The sequence below is a fragment of the Coregonus lavaretus genome, assembly GCF_964263955.1.
Source record: "Coregonus lavaretus genome assembly, contig: HAP1_SCAFFOLD_326, whole genome shotgun sequence".
Taxonomy (NCBI): domain Eukaryota; kingdom Metazoa; phylum Chordata; class Actinopteri; order Salmoniformes; family Salmonidae; genus Coregonus; species Coregonus lavaretus.
Window position 1 is genome coordinate 286,494 of NW_028164829.1, and position 20,105 is coordinate 306,598.

The 20,105-nt window shown below is 43.9% G+C and overlaps 1 pseudogene across 1 annotated transcript; it reads right to left on the bottom strand.

The window, feature by feature from the left end:
- Positions 1-1,044: 1,044 nt before the first annotated feature.
- LOC311115102 (alpha-2-macroglobulin-like) lies at positions 1,045-14,416 on the bottom strand (annotated as a pseudogene). The gene is made up of 35 exons: positions 14,331-14,416; positions 13,954-14,134; positions 13,400-13,556; positions 12,712-12,764; positions 11,984-12,004; positions 11,584-11,749; positions 11,380-11,464; positions 10,551-10,701; positions 10,292-10,412; positions 9,692-9,801; positions 9,386-9,559; positions 8,671-8,904; positions 8,218-8,282; positions 7,995-8,140; positions 7,730-7,879; positions 7,180-7,332; positions 6,916-7,003; positions 6,593-6,743; positions 6,110-6,335; positions 5,911-6,035; positions 5,684-5,805; positions 5,541-5,592; positions 5,383-5,466; positions 5,088-5,264; positions 4,456-4,531; positions 4,130-4,286; positions 3,930-4,004; positions 3,487-3,649; positions 3,024-3,214; positions 2,557-2,772; positions 2,238-2,362; positions 1,647-1,737; positions 1,473-1,541; positions 1,194-1,299; positions 1,045-1,085 (listed from the first exon to the last, which is right to left on the bottom strand). The product of its transcript is annotated as an alpha-2-macroglobulin-like (transcript).
- Between the last annotated feature and the right edge of the window lie 5,689 nt (positions 14,417-20,105).

Here is a 20,105-nt window from a genome sequence, read left to right on the forward strand (position 1 = left end):
GGTGTGTTTATGGAACATTTCTGGGAGCTTTTATTTCAGCTCATGAAACATGGGACCAACACTTTACATGTTGCGTTGATATTTTGGGTCACTTTAGTTTAAGAATTCCTGAGCACTGTCCAATCAAGAGGGCTTGTTACATCTTCTCTGAACTAAAACAGAACATCTGGCAGTCTCACTGCTTTTCAAAGGTTTTCACAGCACACTCTTGTTCATAATCCCAGTATGTTTGCATACATTACTTTCATATAGTTTAGGGAGTCGTGTCGTCAACAGGGCTCTATAGTACCCGTTGTGTGCGTCTCATGTCGATGGTTCTGTTCATCTAATTGATTTGTGAGGTATGTATGACCACATCTTTCCTGTGGCGTCCACACCATTAGGAGATCATCTAATGGAGATTACAGACAGGACTCATTCCTTTGGAAGACTTGTTTATATAATTTAGTGGTAAAATGTTCTGAGCCCATTCCCTGATGAGGAATAAAAGAACCTACAGGGGTCCATGACAAACTGCAGAACAAAAAAAAAAGAGAAACCAAAGCTGTGTACAAAATTTAGCGATAACATTTCCACCTTTGTAGAGCTGGCATCCCTGCTTAACAGCAGCTCTCTGGGGGTATAGTTTGTTAACTGTCCCCAATGACATTCTGCTCTGTCCATGAGTTCCCAGTACCCCCTGTGGCAAGGCCAGGTTCCCTCAAGTAGTAGAACCACTGCCTTACAATATTCACCTCAGCACTCACTGCTTATCAGTGTGACAATCTTTAAAACAAACACCCCAGAAAAGGGTTAATGAAAAACTTTATTTCCAGTTACATCATTTACTTCAGCACTTGAACGAGGTCTGAAGGGTTGCAGGTGTGACCTCAATGTCATCTTACATCTGCAGAAGAGCAAATAAATTAAATGTAACAGACCAGCAATTAGATTAAAGAATACAGGCTCCCAAATCATTTATACTACATGTATAGTTGAGTCAGCTAGAAAATTATTCATCACCAATTATTCTAGATTTAAAAATAGCTCACCAGCTTGGAACTCCTACTTGCAAGGGAAGACATATTCTGTCTCAGCCTGGTCACCTGTAACCAAAAGACATGTTAGTCTCAGTAAATGAACACAAGTTGACCAAAAATGTTAGTTAAACCATGGAAAAGGAGGTTTTGGGGCGGGTTAGTAAATCAACTTGCTTGGCTGGTAGTAGTCGTAGATCTTGACCACCGCTGGCTTTAGATTCTGTACTGGGAGCTCCTGTATGATGTCCAGGGTGATGGTAAAAGGAAATAGTGATGTTAACTGTTGGGAGAAAAACAAACATATTGGTCATTAAATGATCTAAGCAGAAGTTACATTTCAGCTTTGCTGACATGTCACCACAAGTACATCAATATATTATTTTGAAATGACACCCATTATATTGCAGAGTGCTATGTGGACCATTTCAAACTGATGGGTGGTTTTCACCTCACCTCTGTCAAGTACGTTAACACATGGTCATCTTTGGTATCAACACGATCCACTTGACTTGAACCCCTCAGCTGTGAAGACAAGCCATTCATATTGCATGGACAAAAACAGTCAGTGTTAGAAAGGGTCACAGATGAGGCAAGACCTCCATGGATAAAGGTCACACAAAAACTCACCCTCCCCAAAGAGTCTGGATCTGGGGAAAACCCAGAGAGCATTTTCAAATCCACTATAATCATATTGGTGGTCAGCTCCTTTCCATGATATCTGTGAAAACAAAGAGATTATTGATAAAGTTGGATTTTGACAAGCGCTTGTAATAATCAAATGAATGGATCCATGGGTTATTTTAGCCATAACCTCTACAGGATCGGTGTCCCTATACTGGGACGGTTGTTGCTAATGTGACTAGAATGACGTTGTAAGTAACTTTCCAGGACAGACATGTCTTATCTGGGCAGAAAGCTTTACATTATTGTTAATCTGACTGCACTGTCCAATTTACAGTAGCTATTACAGTGACAAAATACCATGCTATTGTTTGAGGAGAGTGCACAACAACTTCACGCAACTTGGATTATTTTAGCCATAAAGACCAGGCTGCCAGATACATCTTATTGTTACTTATCCAAGCTTAGGTATCAACTGGAAGGTCAATAACAATTCATTTGGGTCAAATCCATTCTGTAAGACACGCTCCAAAATAACACTGAACTGTCAACATTTAAAAGAATGCTGTGAAGACAAAACGGGTCCTTCATTCTTACTGAGACTGGAGTTTCAGCGTGACTCTGGGTCGCAAAGACTTGCTGTTGCAGTCTACCTCTGGAGTCACCTGGATACTGAGCGTTGTGCTTTTGGTAGGAGTAGGGATGTTGTAGTGGAGCGCCACCTGGGACAGAGAAGAGGAAGTCAGGGAAACCATCCTGTCCAAAAACAAACCTTTTATAAGCTAGAATAAACACATATTTAATTAACTAGAAATCAAGCCAGAAGAAGCTTCTTATAGGTTTGACCTTCCCAATAATGTATATTAAAGCACATCTTACACCACAGGACTGGGAGGAGAGATGTGTATTCACTGACCTGCACTGAGGCACAAGCGCTGCCCTTCACTTCAATGCTGTACTTCCCTTCTGTGTCCTGCAGCGCCCTCTCCTGGTACAGAAGCTTGTTGTTTTGGTTCACATAGAAGAGGTACTGATGCCCACTGGGAGACTGTACTGTCACTGTGCTGGCTCCTCCTCTACTGAACACCCTGGTGGAGTAGAGAGCCAGGGCCTGGAGGGCCACCACCGTGTCCTAAACAGACCACAGGGAAAAATCACTTCAAAATTAAAGAGCCCATTTTACAGAAAGGGTTGATTTTTACATTGAACAGTTCCTAAAGTGACCATTTCCCAATTCCATGGCTCTGTATCAGTGGAAGTTAGCCTCACCAGGCTGGACATGAAGAGCACATGCCTGTGGTCTGATAGAAGTCAAAGTAATAATGTCTCTACTAGTGCACAGCACAGGGTGCCATTTCAGACCAATGTGTTTGGGAAGTCTACCTGTGTGGAGGAGAAGCCTCCGTAGGCGTTCTGCTGCCTCACCAGCCACCTGACGATGCGGGAAGCGTAGCCCAGGTCAGAGGTAGACAGAGGAGAGGCACTGAGGGACGCCAGTAGAACGTAGGCGCTGGTCTCCACCTCAAGGGATGGTGAGGTCTCTGAGGAGGACTGGGACCAGTGCAGGAGACCCCCTGAGGGCCGAGGAGAGCGTACAAGTCAGAATAAGGACTGCTTATTCAGCATAATACAAAGTTCTGACCTCCCCAATTCATTTTATGCCCAAAACAACTGACAGTCAGTTCAAAGTGTATTTTTGTTCTTAAAAACACTTTTACTGGCCGTTTGATTGGGCCTATCTGGAGTGCTAGACGGGCCGAGGGTTTGCACTTTTAGGAGTAATCCATTGTCCAGGCAAGCTCAATCAAGGCAGCACTAACAGATCTTGGACCAGGATATAGCTCACCCTCTTGTAATGAGATGGTGTTGAGGTGCTGCAGAAGCTGGGCCCGTGTCTCCATGTCCCCTGCCAGGGCGAAGGTGTAGGCCAGCAGAGCAGTAGTGTAGGTGTTGGACAAATCACTGGTCGAGTTCTTCAGGCAAGACAAGCTGCGGTCCACAACAGGATGCTGGAGCACAGAATAACAGCAGCACATTGAGACACTTCATAGTAGCATATTGAGTCTAATATCAATAGTAGCAGAACTATACCATTCAGATGTGTTCATGGTACAGCCCATTCTTTGTCATTTCATAGGCTACTTTCAAAGAAATAACAATTCCCCTGTAACTCACTACATTGTATAATCTGTAAGATGTATACAGACTTCATACAGGAAGCTAAATTAGTAGCCTGTAACAATGTTGCTGGAGTGAGAATCAATGTTTATATGGAGTGAGGTTACTTACCGACACTGACATGTCGAGCTCCAGCATTGAAGCAGTGACGTAAGCAGTCAGTGTGACTTCATCCGTCACGCCACCCTATAAAACAATGTCAAAATACTAACTGTATCTAGCCTGATACAATTGTTGAAATCAAACTTTATGACTGGTCTGCCGAAACAGACTACGTCTAACATCGTTCAGTTTATTAGCAATATAAATACCTTCATTCTGTTGTTAAAGAGTTTCCCCAAAATTCTGAAACAGCCATGTTTGCCTTGTTGACTTTCCAACCAAGTCTTGGATTGCTCCATTTTTGCCGGGTCAATATAGATGAAAGACCGTGCTTTGCCAAAGGATCTCAAGACAAAAGCAGTCAGCCTGAAGAAAGAACTTGATTTAAAAGCAGTCATAATATCCACATAAGATGGTCATAAAAGTGACTTAGAGCTTCACATTACATAGCCATGGTCTCCCTGCCAGAGACGATGCCATTTGATTGGCCACTACTTCATTGAAACAGACAGTTGTTTACAAGCCAAGTACTCACCAAGTGTTCCCCAAGCCTTGTCCAAAGGTGCTGTATGCACCGTCAGCATTCTTGTAGTTCAGCTGCCTTTGGTAACCTGTCGGTGGGTTTTTAGAGTGAACAGTGACCAAGTGGTTTTTATAGTCACTGGGTTTGTGCCCCAAATGGCTCTCTATATCAGGGCTCTTCAACCCTGTTCCTGGAGAGATACCCTCCTGTAGGTTCACACCAACCCAAGTTGTAATTAACCCCATTCAACTCATCAACCAGCTAATTATTTAATAAAAGGTCAGTTAGAGTAGGGTTGAGTGAAGCCTTACAGGACAGTATCTCTCCAGGAACAGGGTTGAGTCCTGCCCTATATAGTGAACTACTTGAGACAGGAAAATAGTGCACTATGTAAGCAATAGGCTGCCATTTGGGACAGAGTGTCAATATTCTACGATCAAATGATTTCAGTGAGAAACCATGTGGAAGTCCCTCCATGTGTTGGGTCAGTGATGTCATCTGTACTGTAGCTCCATCATTTACATGACAACAGGGTCCTAGTCATTAGGGCACACTGGAGAAACCTTTTACTGGACAAATCCAGCCCTGTTTCAGTAAGTTTGTCTATAATAAATATTAGCCAGATTCAAAAGGGACACTCCTACCACTAGTGAGGAACTTGGTGGCCTTGTCTAGGATGGCTGGGGTGAGCTGCCCTGTGTTCCTCAGGTACTCCAGGATGTAGATATTGGGGGAGAGGAGGGCCATATTCTGCTCTCCACACCCATACGGCATCTGCAACAGTCCATCCAGGTTGTTGAGGGCCCGACCCAGGATGTCCCCTACAGAGAAACAAGGGACTTCTGTAAGACGGTCCTCTTCAGCAAACAGCAGCATTATCACTGGAGAAGGGTTGTCTTCCCACCACTACACCTCTAAACAAACCATAGTTTATTTTACCCAGAACGGTGAGGGAAATTCTATCAGATCCATCCACCACATTCTGGGGGAGTTGCAGTTCCACCTCCTCTGTCAGAGCTTCTCCTGTGGACACAAAGATGATAAGATGAATGGCGAAGAGCACGTCGAACAACCGTGAACATTCATTCATTACTGACCAGTTGGACACAGCAACCAGTTGTAGGTGTCGGTCTTCTCTGTTCCCTCAGCCTGGAGGACAGGAGAGGGATTCTTTTCAGAGGCAGTTACACTAGACAATCTGTGCAACCTAACGGTTAGTTCCCAGCAGCAAACTACATACCGTCACCAGCAGGCTCCGTGTGACTGTGTCAACACGTCCTCTCTCCGGTACGTTCACAATCTCATGGTCACACGCAGTGTGGGAATGGACAGCCGCTGCACTAACGGACACGTTCAAAACCCCTACACACATTGGCAGACACAGGTTACACAACATCCAACACAGTGACAGTACACAACTCAGGTTGACATCCATTCTGCTGTTTGAACAGTTGACTGGAGACTTACCCAGGACAGAGGGTGCCATTGTCCAACTGAAGGTCTTTCGTCCATTGGCACACAAGCATGAGGAGTAGTGGACGTCATTCAAGGGTGTGAGAGTAGTCTGAGGAGAGAGCCGGTGTCACAGAAACCTGCCGAAGAGGAACACTTTGTAAGATAACATGGTCTGACAAAAACAAAATACGATCCTGGTGCAGTGCCGTACCATGATGCACTTGGAGAGGTAGTTGAACACAGTGGCCTTCAGCTCAAAGTGCTCTCCCCGGATGACTGAGTAGGGCAGGGTGAGCTCCAGGAAAAACGGCTGGAAGACCGTCAGCTCCACCAGAGGAGCCAGACCAAAGCCACTGGGGGCCAGGCAGAAGACCTCAGTCTCCCAGGTGGTGATGGTGTCTGGGACTGTCAGGGGGACGTCTGCTGATCCAGACTCCCTGGAATACAGAGGTTAGAGTTTAAACAGAAAGCCACCAAGTGTCCAATAGAGAACGGCGTAGGACTGTACCAATTATATGAACACCGTTTCGAATGCATTTAGCTTTATCTAACCAGGGAGACCCATTGAGGTAAAAGGAGCTCTTTCCTAAGAGAAACCTGGCCTACTCTGTACTACAGTTTAAAGAGGTTCAGGTTCCTAATCTAGCTAAGAGGGTTTTCACCCAAGGCTAGCCTCACTGTGCAGAGCACTTACCCAACTTCCACAAGATCCCAAATCCATGTCTCAGGGAAGAATGTACGGACCGTCTGTATGGGTGGCGGAGGTGTTGTGGCAACTCCACCAGCTATAGCCATTTCAAGTCTAGGACCCGCTGATCCAGGCTCGGCCATAAGTCTGTAAGCTACTAACACAAATCATGCTCATTATTCTCAAGTTAAAATGGACTGAATGCTTTGCTCAACAGTGAGCGCATGCAGCGTTCTGACCACTTTAACCAGGCTGTGTTAGTAATCCATTTCCCAAGATTCATTGAAGACTTCTAGCAATGAGAATAAGGGTTGGTTAGGACATCTCACCATAGGAGCGATAGTACTGGTTCCCCTGGTAACTGAGGCAGGAAGGTATTCTTATATCCAGATTAGTCGCCAGCTTCAGTCCCAGTGCCTAGAAAATGCCATCAAATTATTTAAAAAGTTGTATTTGTCACTGTACATGTGTTCTAGCCTCAGGCTATTTTAGCAATGTAACCTGTAAGTTGAACACATCGTAACGGTATGGTGACTGATTCTTCCCAGAGCAATAAAGAGGCTTCAAAAGTTGAACAGGGCAGAAGTATTTACCTGAAAAACTGCATAAGGATCATTTGTCTCCTCAGACGTTCCATCTGGGTAAGGCATTATGGATCTCCTTGGTCTTACACGTAAACATGCTACTGAATCTTCAAGCTCGTAGGGAATATAGGTTGTCTCCTTGACTGGTAACAAATCAAATATCTGGAATGGGACAATATGGGAAGGAGTGAAATGACGTTCTTGGGGACCAAACAGAACAGACTGAAACAGGGAGGGACTACTTGGACTAAGAAGAACCTCCATTTTGTTTCCCCATTGCCAAACGATTAGAAAATTGTCCTGATGAACACAACCCAGAATATTACCTCATTATGTAACAATAGTGAGGTGATTTCCAGTCAATAGAAAGAGGGCCTCAAGCCAGAGAATAAGTCCCATTACCTTTGATAAAAGCACACCAAATGACCAACAGTGAACAGACCCATTCCATGTCTGCTGTGGTCAATGGTTCTTCCCCTGAGGCTGGTTGTATTCCCAGCACCACCAAAACAGTCGGTATGGTGGTAGGACTGTTGTTCACATCAGTGAGCTCTGTTACCTTATCAGCATCCAGCCTCTTCCCTGGCTCCATGATGCCAACACTCTGGTCCACAGCGCTGAGGCCACAGAGGGAACCGGGCTGGGCAGAGAGATGCAGGGTGTTCTCCTCCCCTGGGACCGCATTGGAGGGGGAGAACTCCACCAACACCTGGCATACACATTATACACTTTTACTGCAGGTATGATACAGTATCTATGTGCATGGAAATAATTGACACTTCATACCCAACATAAAATGAGAACAATGTTTGTGATGTGCACACCTTGTTCCTGAAGCATTTCTCAGTGGGGAAGTTCATGCTGTGGGCGATGACAGTCTCACTGGGTAGCATACTGTACACCAGGAGCTGAACCACCGGCGCCATCTCTGGAACCACTGCCAACTTCAAGGTGACTTCACCCTCAGCTACTGCAACGCAAGAGCAGGTCACACTGCCATCAAGCGCCTTCCAGAACGTTCAGAATCACTTAATGAAACTCACTCACCAGGACTGTCCTGCTGCACAGTAACGTTCGTGTCCATGCTGAACTATCACCCCTCTGGATAAGGCCTGGAGAGAAAGGGGGAAACAGTTGTCATCAACTCAGAAAGGAGATGATGCAACCTGGACTCAAGGGGTAGACGTGGTAAACAAATCCAGGACACAGCAATTAGTATGATGTTATGCGGATGTCCATCCATTTCGTATAGGTTACGAGATGTATGATATGTTACGAAGTCCAATTTGCTGTGGCTTATGTTATCGAGGTGGCTAATACTAAGGTTTAGGCTGGATGATTAGGAGTTTGTGTTGTATAGGAACATCCTTTTGAAAAGTGCGAGGCTTGGGCAATGTCTGAAATGATCCTGGTCAAAAGTAGTGCAACTAGGAAATATGGTTCCATTTGGGAGCCACCCTGGGTTTGGAAGTTGTCAACTAGTTCCTGGGTTCTACTCACCAGGTAGAGGACATCCACAGAGCCCTTTGGGACGGTCTCCCCTACGATGGCATAGTGGATGGTGATTGACACTTCCTCCCCACATGCCAGTGGTTTCTCCATCTTCTGAATAGCCAGGGAGCTGGAGGGTTTACGGTCAGGGGCAGCGGGCTGGATCAGTGAGAGTACGTGACGCCCTCTGTTGAAATAGGGGACCCTGTATCCTCGGTACTCCACTTGTGGGGTGTCACTTACCTGTAAAGGAACAAGAGGAGGAGTCTAAAGGACCAATCCTAAATCAACCCCTAGACCCGATGTTCTACATACAGTGGTGATATGAGGGGAGGACAGATGTAAGCAATATGGTAACAGATCCACCTTACCCTCTGATAGGCTTGGTGGAAGTTCCACCATGCTAATATTACCAATTCAATCTTCTCAGATCCCCACAAGACCATGATAGGCCTTAGGGTAGCGTTTCCCCCAACTCTGTCCTGGGGACCCCAAGCGGTGCACATTTTGTTTTTTGCCCTAGCACTACACAGCTAATTCAAATTAATCAAATCTTGATAAAGAGTCCGTTATTTGAAATCAGCCGTGTAGTGCTATGGCAAAATTCAAAACATGCACCCCTTGGGGTCCCCAGGACAGTTAGGGAAACGCTGGCGTAGGATCAAGGGCTGAGTTGGTCTTGAGCATAAAGAGGCTGTCAAAACCTAGAAGGAATCATACTTACTATGAGGTTAATATTCTCTTTGGGCATACTGGTTGTGTTTAGGGAGAACCTGGCAATACCACGACTGTCCGTGGTTAGGTTCTGTAGTTGTAGATATGAGGACCAGCCCTTCTCCTCCAACAGGTAGACTAACATGTCAGAGATGGGTGTGTTGTTGAAGTGAACAGCATATATCTGAGGAAAAGGGGGGAGTTGTATGAATGAAGTGACGCTACATGTCATTAACTAACACACTGGTAGTTCAGCAAGCAGTGCAAAAAACAAATGGCCTCCACAATGCAACAGAAACACTGTATTTGGACTTACCTTGCCCTCAATAATTGATCCATGCTCATAGATTTGGGGCGTGTCGACAAATGAGAGTTCTCCAATCACATAGGAGAGCGCTGTGCGTTTTTCCTCTGACCGTGTAATACCTGTCAAAGGAAAATAAATAATAGGATGGTATATTTCACAATTACCAGAGCCAACACAATGCACAATGGCAGTTCAACATGCAGAAACTGAATTGCAGTACAGCAGGATATTATAAACAGAAGACAATAAAACAGCATTCTATAAAACAACACTGTAGCACCAAAGGTCAAACAGCTCATTCTTGCCAATCTTCATGATCTAACGCAGAGTTCCTCCAACTCCGTCCCGGGGTCCCCCGTGGGTGCAGGTTTAGGTTTTTTGCCATAGCACTACAGCTGATTCAAATAATCAAAGCGTCATGATGAGTTGGTTATTTGAGTCAGCTGTGTAGTGCTAGGGCAAAAACCAAAACGTGCACCCAGGGTGGGCCCCAGGACAGAGTTTGGGAAACCCTGATCTAATGAAACATGCACTAGTTAATTCATGTCATTTACTCAATAAAACACATCATTTGACAGCAATGTTACCAATGATTGTGATAATACTAACCTGTCCCCTCCTCCTGTACTTCTGCATGGAAACTAAACACATCTCCCAGCAATTTCTCTCCTAAATTCTTTGTGAAAATTGCCATGTTGAAGACATAGGAAGCACAGCCAGTTGGGTCCATCTGGGAAAAGCAAGCAGAACCAAACAAGAACAGATTTAAATTAATTCAATCAAACATTAAGATCCAAGTTAAATAAATTAAAATGTAATGTTGGTATAAACAGGCCTACTAATGATGGTTTTATGAAAGCATCCAGACCTCTATAGACTCTTTGTGGCAGGGAGGTGTGTAATCAGGAACTCCTTGTGGATGTTTCTCATCAATTGTTATCGGTATCACTACATTGTCCCCCAAGAGTCGGCACAACTTTAACCCTGCTTTACCAGGTACCGGCTGTCCATACGTGTACCTGATTTCAATTCATAAGACAAAAGAATCAAACCATTTCCTACGTCGACAATCACCATATTAAAAACCTAATACGAGACAAAGGTTTGTGCATACCTGTAGGCTTAAGTCAAGTGTTCAACAAATCTGGATCCACATTCATAAAGACTCTCAGAAAGGGATCAGTTTGAACTTTAGGATCATAATGAACAAGGTCACATGTCATGGGGGGGACCAGATCCTAGAGCAGCAATCCCAATCTGGGATGCTTTATGAATACAGAACCAGCTGTTCATGTAAATGCCACTGTAGCAAACGTTTGAAGTGTCAGGGATTAATAGCAGCAGTTCAGGACATTGAGCAGTAGCATTGTAGGTCTTCAATTAGCATGTGTCATTAGTGAAGACCTGGGTTCAAGTAGCTTACATGCATATTGAAGTATTTGTATTTTAAATCATTATTAATATAATATTATTTTCAAATACTTTCCAAGTGTTTATCCAAATACCTTCAAATACTTGTATTTTCAAAGAAAGAATAACCAAATACTTAAAATCTTTCACATTTCAAAGGATTAAAATTACTTATTAGAACCCAGGTCTGCATTAGCGTAATGCGATTATTAGATAATTACATTTAGTGGAGTTACACATCACCTTGTAACTACAGTGCATTGAAATCTCCGTTAGCGTTTACTCACTTGGCACACACTTCCACTTCATACTCTTCTTGAACAATGCTGATCTCGTCAGTGAGGTTCATTTTGATCTCAAACTTTGGCAAAACTACAGATAAGAGGACAGCAGTCAACTCTATAATGTTCCAGGATTGTGATGCATTGATTCAACTGCCAGAGCCATAACATTACCTAGCATGACAGGTAAAAGAAAAAAGCTCAACCTACCATACTTTTCTACCTTGAAGTTCTGGTATATTTTGTCTTGACCAATCCACACTACAATGGCATAGGATCCTACAGGTGCTTCAGAGTTCAGGGGGTGAGAAAGCTGCAAAATGTTGCCACTGGATGTAGTGTTGAGCCACTGTCCAATCCTGTTCTGATTAACATCCTGTTGGTTCATAGAACAAGATAACAGTATACAGGAGTCAGCTCTTTTCATGACATTTCTATCTGCAACATCGGCCTACTGAAGGGGGCCCAGAACACACAAAGCTGATTGGAAGTATTTAGCTAACCTCTACAGTAGGTGGAAATTAATGACGACCTAGCTAGCGGGTGGAGTCCTAATGTTGCAGTATTTACAGTGACAGTCATCATAAAGTTAGACTTGGAAGGGTCTTACCTCAAGTTCCACAATGTTGTACTGTGAAGGGCAAAGACAAGAGATGGGTTCATGAATAACTCCAAAACATCAGAGGAGCATAACGATCTACAACTATAGGAACTAGACAGGTGATTGGCTTAGTGGGACTAATGTCAATTTAGTACATGAATTCAGTCTCAGGAAAAGATGATCCCATACATTCCAATCTGACCTATATGAATGGAAACCCCATGTCCTGACTGATTGCTGTACCTTGTGTTACATAATACTTGATTGCTATTGTCGTATCGGGTGAATGTGGCAATTATTGCTATCAACAAAGAGTCCGCTTATGCTGCACAATGATTAGAGGCTTTTATTAATATCACAAGGTTACAGCATAAGTTACAGACTCGCGGTGTCTGGAGAACGGCGTCCCAGATTGCAATGGCCGTTCTGTCTCTTTCATTTAGCCCCTACTTATAAACAATGCAAAAAGATGGGCTCCCTCTTCTGGCCAATCACCAGTCTCCCCTGTCTACAACACACTTCCTGTCTGTTGTATGTGACGTTACACTAAAACATTCCCTCTTGATACTAAAATCAACATTCTTTCAGTTCCACTTAAAAACATTTAACAACGTCATAATCTCAATACACGACACTATGCCCATCACAGTTGTGATACTTCTGTATCCGTATTTTGGTTTGAAATAGTAGACACCGATCTGAAGGACTGTTTTCAATATTACATTTTCAACACTCACCAGCTGATTGACAGGGCTAAAATTGGTATCCAAGGTGACGACTCTAAAATGCACTGTAAAAAGCCAATGACAAGAAAATGAGAATTTTAGAAGCATCATGTCGGACAACTGAAAATTCCAAGGTTTCCAGAAATCCTGGTTGGAGGATTCCCATCCTGATTCCAGGAATCTTTCACACGGCATTTCTGGAAAACCAGGGAAACTGGTGAAGTAAGCAGAACTTGTCACAGCTACTCTGGATAATATTTTACACTGTTGGTACTAAGGCCCCAATTCAATCAATTGCAGATGAAGGAAAACTGCACTGCGAGTTCTGAATATATTTACACTATCCAATTACGTCCATGAGAGGAACATCTCGTAACATGTGGCATGTCGGTTCAAACTCCGTTCCAGTGTACATATCCTGAGTGACCCCACAGTGGGTTTTTTCCTGTATCTGCACCCCATTCCTGTATGAAGCTTTTCAGGCGTCCGTTTCCCTCTCCAATGTTCATAAGCCACGCATGACTTGTTAGAACAGAGTGGACAGGACCAGGCACCAATCAGACTGGGGGAAGATCATTAACAATGATGTGTTCTTTTCTACACAGAAGATCATACAACTATTGCCTGATGATCTTCTGAAGTTCCCAATACCTTCCAATCACTTCAAACCAGACTAAAGGTGTACTGGCTCTAACATCACCTGTTTGTCCTGGGTTATAGATTGGTTTGTCCGTTTGGATGAATGTCATGGGGCTGTAGGGTTTGATCATGACCTTCCTCTCCTCTGTTGATAGAAACGTGTCACCTCGAACCTCCACCTTGAAGTTTTGCACTTTGCCACTCTTCACATGAGGGGCCTGTCAGGGAGGAAGAGCGCAACACTGGTGAACTAATGGACCAACAACATAGGACATTAAGATGTGGTGCCGTGTGGCCCAGTTGGTAAGAGCGTGCCACTAGCAACTTCAAGGTAGAGCGTTTAACTCCTGCAGGGATCACATTATGCACTCCCCTTATTGGAAGTTGCTTTGGAGAAGTGTCATATATCAATTGTCTAGATAGTATATAGTAGCATTCAATCAAAACCTGGTACAAATTTGAGCCTGAATCCCAGAAAAGTTCTGGTAGGCCACCACATTGATATTTCCCATAAAATAAGATGGCATTGCACCAAGAAACTAAGAGATTCAAAGCTGAGAAGTCCAGTCCACTCTTATTGGAATGGTTGTGGATGTCCACCAGTGCTGGGCTGACCTGAAACTGGAAGCAGCGATGAAACTCTTGGTCAGAACTCTTGTGGAGAAGTATTTTGTTCTGCCCGTCAGCCATCAGAGATATGGTCATGACCAGGGTCTCGTTGGGCTGCAGAAGGCTGGCACAAAGCTTGGCCTCTGAGCCTGCCTGGATCACTGCAGGAATGGCTACCATATAAACCCTACAGAGAACACAGGAAAATCACTACCTAATGAGTTGATACCTCTAAACACAAACCTAGGTGAAAAATACTGTGGAGATAAAGATCTGCAGAAAGATTGCTCTAAATCTGCTCCAACAGAGAGAGCGTTAAACCAAGACGAGAGACTTAAGTGTGATGACTAAATTCTAACTTCTGTGACTGCAGATTTACTTACGGTCCTGCAGTTTCTTGACAGACACAAATCCAGTGAATGCAGGCAAAGAGTATCCATCTCCAAACCTGAAGCCCAGGAAGAACCATGACTAAAGGAGAAAAATAAACAGATACAGATTGTCAATTGACTAACTAAGGTAAAGAGAATTAGGTTAAGGTTAGGAAATTGGTTAGCTAATAAAATAAAAATCTACCAGGGGAGGTGGTACTTAACAACATCTGAAATTATTTCCTGGGGGATGCAAACCATCCATTCCTTATCAGAACTGACCATCCACTGATATACAGGCAGAAGCATCCCCAAACAGGCACCAACCTGGTCTCAGAGCATTTCGTATTATTCTGTATGTAAACCCAAGACACTCCATTAAGTAAATGTTACATTTCGTATGGTATGTATTACATTTGTGGATGTCAGTCATCCATTTCGTACGATATGTTACAAACTTGCCTAATGAACATCTTACAAATTCCAATTTGTTGTGGCCAACGTTAGCTAGATAGCCTAGATAATGTTAGCTAGGCATTAGGAGTTAAGGTTAGACAAGAAGCTAAGCATGTCCAACGTAGCTAAACAGTAGTAAGTAGTTGAAGTTGCTTATTACCCAAATTGTTAAAGTCGTCAGCGTTATACACCCACCCAAAACATTAACTATTTTGGTTTTGGCTTAAGTAACGGTCGGTCTTATGTAACAGTACCAAACATAACATCCTACACTAGTGTCCCGGATTTACATTTACTATGTTACATCTAGTCCATGAGACCAGGCTGTAGACACAGGTCGGTAAAAAGGCTCAACTGCATTTAGGTTATTGTTTTACTTCTAGACTGAGATACAATATATCGGTCTAGAAACTGGGCGCCAAACACAGATTGCAGATGTTTGTCTAGCGTGCACATACATAAGCAATTCTGTTGCTAAACCCTTTTGGATTGCATTTGGTATAGCCTGTAAAAGACCAGATGCAAGTAGAAATGTTAGGCACTAACTTTTTAAAAGTTAATCGCCGACCTGTTGTTATAGGTATAAGATTGCGCAACAAATTGCCATAACACCCGTGGCCTAGGCATACTCACCACCGCGGATTGTTTGTGGACTCAGTAGAAAGGAAGTACAGACTGTCGGTCACGTCCCTATAAATATCCTTAGTTCCGGACTTTTTTCTAATTACTAAACGCTCGCACCTGCTGGATATTCAGGGGATTCGATTAGACTGAACGCCCATTTCAAATGCCGGATCATATTGTCAACAAGGCAGCATGGTGCATATTTCATGAACATAGGCCTACAACATGTTTTTCCATAAAATGTTTGAATTTTCAAACACTTGGAAGGCAGCTGAAGCACATATGGGGATTTTATCAAGACCAAACACTTAGGCCTATGCATATGAAAACTCAGAATCCTAAATCATTACTCTGCATGCTTGACCAAGATCACTTTGTTTTGAGTCAATTTCATCTGCTTTTAAAGGGGTACCTGGCTCATGCCCCAGAGGCATCCCGGCCACTTTTCAGCCACGGCAAACTCCTCCCACCGGGGTAACGTGGGCCAGATAATTTAATCCCCTCCCATCACGCCATTAAACTCTGTAGTCACCATTGGCCTCATGGTAAAATCCCTGAGCAGTTTCCTTCCTCTCCGGCAACTGAGTTGGGAAGGACGCCTGTATCTTTGTAGTGACTGGGTGTATTAACACACCATCCAAAGTGCAATGAATAACTTCACCATGTTGAAAGGGATATTCAATGTCTGCTTTTTTATTTTTACCCATCTACCTACTCATCTGCCCTTCTTTGTGAGGCATTGGAAAACCTCCCTAGTTTTTGTGGTTGAATCTGTGTTTGAAATTCACTGCTCGACTGAGGACCTTACAGATAATTGTGGGTTACAGAGATGAGGTAGTGCTACTTATGTGACTTGTTAAGCACATGTTTACTCCTGAACTCATTTAGGCTTGCCATAACAAAGAGGTTGAATACTTATTGACAAGACATTTCAGCTTTTTATAAATAAATAAAAAATGCTGTAGGCCAGTGACAAAAAAAAAAAAACTCAATTTAATCGATTTTAAATTCAGGCTGTGTGGAAAAAGTCAACGGGTGTGAAAACTTTCTGAAAGCACACACACTCTTACTGCACCATGTCTTCCTTTGAACATGAATATGAATAAAATCTTGACATGCCTTCTCCTCTACCCCCCTCCTCCAGACCAAGGTGAAGTTCCTTGACATGCCTTCTCCCCTACCCCCCTCCTCCAGACCAAGGTGAAGTTCCTTGACATGCCTTCTCCCCTACCCCCCTCCTCCAGACCAAGGTGAAGTTCCTTGACATGCCTTCTCCCCTACCCCCCTCCTCCAGACCAAGGTGAAGTTCCTTGACATGCCTTCTCCCCTACCCCCCTCCTCCAGACCAAGGTGAAGTTCCTTGACATGCCTTCTCCCCTACCCCCCTCCTCCAGACCAAGGTGAAGTTCCTTGACATGCCTTCTCCCCTACCCCCCTCCTCCAGACCAAGGTGAAGTTCCTTGACATGCCTTCTCCCCATCCCCCCTCCTCCAGACCAAGGTGAAGATCCTGAAGCAGACGTCGGTGATGCTCCAGAGCGTTTCTAGGACACTTGAAAAAGGAGAGCCTCACACTCTAGGAGCTCAGATGTAATAATTTAATAACCATCATTTGGACAGACAAGCTGTCTTCATCAGGGTATGATGACAAACACCGCGGGTCACTCGTTTATATAGTTTGGAAGGACACATAGTTGTCTGTAATCACGGCCGGGTGCCGGCTTGATGTCATTGGTTGTGCATGAATGGATAACATACGATCATAGATACAATTTGGCTACATAGGCCCACAAACAAACAAAATCACAAGAATCACAAGATTGGCTTCAGATCAAAGTCTAGGTTAAATGAAAGATCCATGCCGCCTCTCGTAGGCGTGGAAACACACGTCCACCGTATCTCCAACAGGCTGGGATGGACGAGAGGTGGGATCAAGAACCCAGAGGAGACACGCAAGGCCCTGGAAGACTGGTTACCAAGGTGACAACACCACTTCCTGTCCCTCTGACCTATCAGGTCACTCCGCCCACCAAGCCTCCCCAGCCAAGAGGCCTAAAGCTGGGTCACCTCGCTCCCCTCCAGGGTCAAGCTGGAGCCTGGTTCTTTTGGTTTGGGGTTATCAGCCCCCTCCTCAGCCACACTGGTCAAAGAGGAACCTCTGGCTACCCCCATCTCCCCTCCTCTGCTGCCCAGAAAAAGGAAGTCCAAAACATTCTCTACATGATACGACAGAAGGGGATGGCATCCCTATAGAGATACTGTCCCAATTCTCTCTTCTTCCTCCCAAAGTGTACACTCTTCACTTCCTTTGTTATCCTCAAAGCGGGCGAAGAAGGTGTTTACCTGATATGGCTGGTTTTACTTTTGTAGTCTGTAGACCCTGCCACATACGTCTCGTGTCTGAGCCGTTGAATTGCGACTCCACTTTGTCTCTATACTGATGTTTTGCCAGTTTCATTGCCTTGCGGAGTGAGTAGCTACACTGTTTGTATTCTGTCATATTCCCAGTCACCTTGCCATGGTTGAATGCGGTGGTTCGCGCTTTCAGATTGGCACGAATGCTGCCATCTATCCACGGTTTCTGGTTAGGGTAGGTTTTAATTGTCACAGTGGGCACAACATGACCTATACACTTCCTGATAAACTCAGTCACCCTTTCAGTGTATTCGTCTACATATCCCAGTCCGCGTGATCAAAACAATCTTGAAGCGTGGATTCCGATTGGACAGACCAGCGTTGAATAGCCCAAAAAGTACGATCTTTGTCCCCATGTGCAGTTGCAAACCGTAGTCTGGCTTTTTTATGGCGGTTTTGGAGCAGTGGCTTCTTCCTTGCTGAGCGGCCTTTCAGGTTATGTCGATATAGGACTCGTTTTACTGTGGACATCAATACTTTTGTACCTGTTTCCTCCAGCATCTTCACAAGGTCCTTTGCTGTTGTTCTGGGATTGATTTGCACTTTTCGCACCAAGGTACGTTCATCTCTAGGAGACAGAACGCGTCTCCTCCCTGAGCGGTATGACGGCTGCGTGGTCCCATGGTGTTTATACTTTCGTACTATTGTTTGTACAGATGAACGTGGTACCTTCAGGCGTTTGGAAATTGCTCCCAAGGATGAACCAGACTTGTGGAGGTCTACCATTTTTTTTTCCTGAGGTCTTGGCTGATTTCTTTTGATTTTCCCATGATGTCAAGCAAAGAGGCACTGAGTTTGAAGGTAGGCCTTGAAATAATCCACAGGTACACCTCCAATTGACTCAAATGATGTCAATTAGCCTATCGGAAGCTTCTAAAGCCATGACATCATTTTCTGGAATTTTTCAAGCTGTTTAAAGGCACAGTCAATTTAGTGTATGTAAACTTCTGACCCACTGGAATTGTGATACAGTGAATTATAAGTGAAATAATCTGTCTGTAAACAATTGTTGGAAAAATTACTTGTGTCATGCACAAAGTTGATGTCCTAACCGACTTGCCAAAACCATAGTTTGTTAACAAGAAATGTGTGGAGTGGTTGAAAAACGAGTTTTAATGACGCCAACCTAAGTGTATGTAAACTTCCGACTTCAACTGTATTTTCATATATTCTCAAACTGTAAAGAAACCAATAAATGAACTCCATAAAATTGTATTTTTCAAACACGTTTGTATATTATCCTATACAATAATCGGCACTTAAATGTTTTGTTCCCAAACCAAATAGCGACCTGACAACACCACTGATGTAATCCTTTCAGATCAACCAGAATGCCTAGGATGTGTAGGGGCCAGAGGTCCATTTGGGATTAACAATGGGTGTGTACGACACCACATGTGATTGAGTACCCCCAGGAGACTACAGGGGGGTTTGTTGACCACTGCATTACTGGATCCAACTGACTGTCGCAGTCCTAATCGGAGTTTGCGCTTTTGGATAGAATGCACTTGATATCATTCTACCCATAAGTGACCACTGAAGTGGGTGTGATATGTATCCATTGATCTTTAATATACTGATCAAAAATATTAATGCAACAACGATTTTACAGTTTAAATAAGGAAACCAGTCAATTGAAATAAATTAGGCCCTTATCTATGGATTTCACATGACTGGGCAGGGACGCAGCCATGGGTGGGCATAGGCCCAGCCAATCAGAAATACTTTTTCCCCACAAAAAGCCTTTACTACAGACAGAAATACTCCAGTTTCATCAGCTGTCCAGGTGGCTGGTCTCAGTCAATCCTGCAGGTGAAGCCACCAGATGTGGAGTTCGTGGGCTGGCGTGGTTACACGTGGTCTGTGGTCGAGGCCGGTTGGCCGTACTGGCAAATTCTAAAATGACATTAGACACAGCTTATGGTAGAGAAATGAACATTCAATTCTGGCAACAGCTCGTGTGGACAATCCTGCAGTCAGCATGACAATTGCACGCTCCCTGAAAACTTGACATTGTGTTGTGTGACAAAACTGCACATTTTAGAGTGGCCTTATTGCCCCAAGCACATGGTGTACCTGTAATGATCATTCTCTTATCAGCTTCTTGATATGCCCCACCTGTCAGGTAGATCATCTTGGCAAAGGAGAAATGCTCACTAACAGGGGTGTAAACAAATGTGCACAAAATGAGCAGCAAGGTGTGTTTATGGAACATTTCTGGGAGTTTTTATTTCAGCTCATGAAATATGGGACCAACACTTTACATGTTGCGTTTATTTTGGGTCACTATAGT